Source organism: Xenia sp. Carnegie-2017, unplaced genomic scaffold (assembly GCF_021976095.1).
Source record: "Xenia sp. Carnegie-2017 unplaced genomic scaffold, XeniaSp_v1 HiC_scaffold_23, whole genome shotgun sequence".
In the NCBI taxonomy this organism is placed as follows: Eukaryota; Metazoa; Cnidaria; class Anthozoa; order Malacalcyonacea; family Xeniidae; genus Xenia; species Xenia sp. Carnegie-2017.
In genome coordinates, this window is record NW_025813486.1 from 5569469 (window position 1) to 5571106 (window position 1638).

Sequence of the window (1638 nt, forward strand, 5' to 3'; positions counted from 1 at the left end):
AAACAGGGACTTTTTTATGGACATAAAAGTTTAGCTGATGGAAGCATTGCTTGAAAGCAACATGTTCTATTTGCGTTTGTAGTATACGTATGTAGACGGACTGATGGACAAAAGAAGTCTTGTGTTTTCTAACATCATTAAAGTATATACTGTTTCATCCTTGATGATTGTTCGGAGGACTTCCCAGCTGGCAAAATCACGTTGTCTCAACGTTGTACCAACGAACGTTCACTCAACCGGAGACCAACGTTGAGTGAACTTTTTTTGTGAACTTGTGAGAACGTGGTGGCGACGTTAGGATGAACGTTGGGATATAAAGTATCTTCAAACTAAACCCAACGTTCATCCGACGTTCATAAGACGTTTATCTGACGTTCATACAACATATATCAGAATTTCATACAACATTTACCTGACGTTTATCCGACGTTCATTTAACATACAATTAATGAAGCATTATTTGTGAAATCATAAAACAGCCTTTCCAATGATACGAACTAAAGTTTAATTTCCATATAATCAACTTTTAAAACATCTGTGCGTGTTTTAATATAAATATTTACAAAAATGCTAACTAAGCCGATTCCAATAAGTTGCCTTTTCGGATCTGCAAGAAAGTAACATATATGATTATTAAAAAATGGGAGTCTATATACCATTTTTATATGTCTTACCACCTACAACAACATTGACATATTTGTCTGTAAAAGATGCCATTTAAATGGAAAACTGAATCGCCTGCTGTATGTATATCTTCTTAATTGAATTTATACAAACAAATGAATCAAGTATTTTTTAGTTTTATTCACTTAAAAGCAGTCGAATAAATCCACTTATATGAATGCCACTACGTACGTACGTCGGATATAAGAAATTATCTCGCGCTACAACGTCATCTCATACGCAAAGTGAACAGAACTTTAATCGTTACGGCACCTTTTTCACATTTAATCAACTCTGTCTTTTTTATATGAATAATAAAACAATTATTGAATTGGGTTTTCACGTAATATAAAGAATTATCAAGGCATCAATGTGCTCTATCTGCCTCAGCGTTGGTAGATTGAACAAACCTTGGCCTTCATAAGTCTTAATTCATATTCTATTTCATTCAATAATTGTTTAATATCACGCTAAGCAAATTGTATATAATAAATATAATCATGCAGTTTGAGTTAAGAAAATTTAAAACTTGCACAAATCTAATACCTGCACTAAAATGAACGTTTTTAAATGTACGCATTATGTATATGTGTACATTCCATTTTGCTTTACTTATAATTGAAGGACAATGAAAGACACATGCTCACTTTCTTTAGGTGCACATGCCAAGAATGTTATTGTGTATTTTTCTCAACTTAAACAGACAAGAAAATACAAATATGTTAACTATGAGATTACGGAGTAAAATTAGTTGAGTTCTCCATGTCTAAGTTGAGAAAATGAAACAAATGACGTATGCAAAACAGTTTAATGTATTAGCTTTTAAAACTTGCAACAATATTCCTTATGACAAGGAGCAACATAAATGGCTGTTTTTCCAATTCATGAACGAGAAAAAGGAGACAAAACATGGTACTGCTGCAGCAAACATTATCGTCTAATTTTGCTTACTTGTTATAACTTTGCAGAGGGCAA

At 32.5% G+C, this 1638-nt stretch overlaps 1 long non-coding RNA gene across 1 annotated transcript; it reads right to left on the bottom strand.

Moving 5' to 3' along the window:
- Window positions 1-481: 481 nt before the first annotated feature.
- On the bottom strand, window positions 482-899 carry LOC124448535. Its single transcript, XR_006949119.1, has 2 exons — window positions 810-899; window positions 482-607 (listed from the first exon to the last, which is right to left on the bottom strand). It is a non-coding gene; the product is annotated as an uncharacterized LOC124448535 (long non-coding RNA).
- Between the last annotated feature and the right edge of the window lie 739 nt (window positions 900-1638).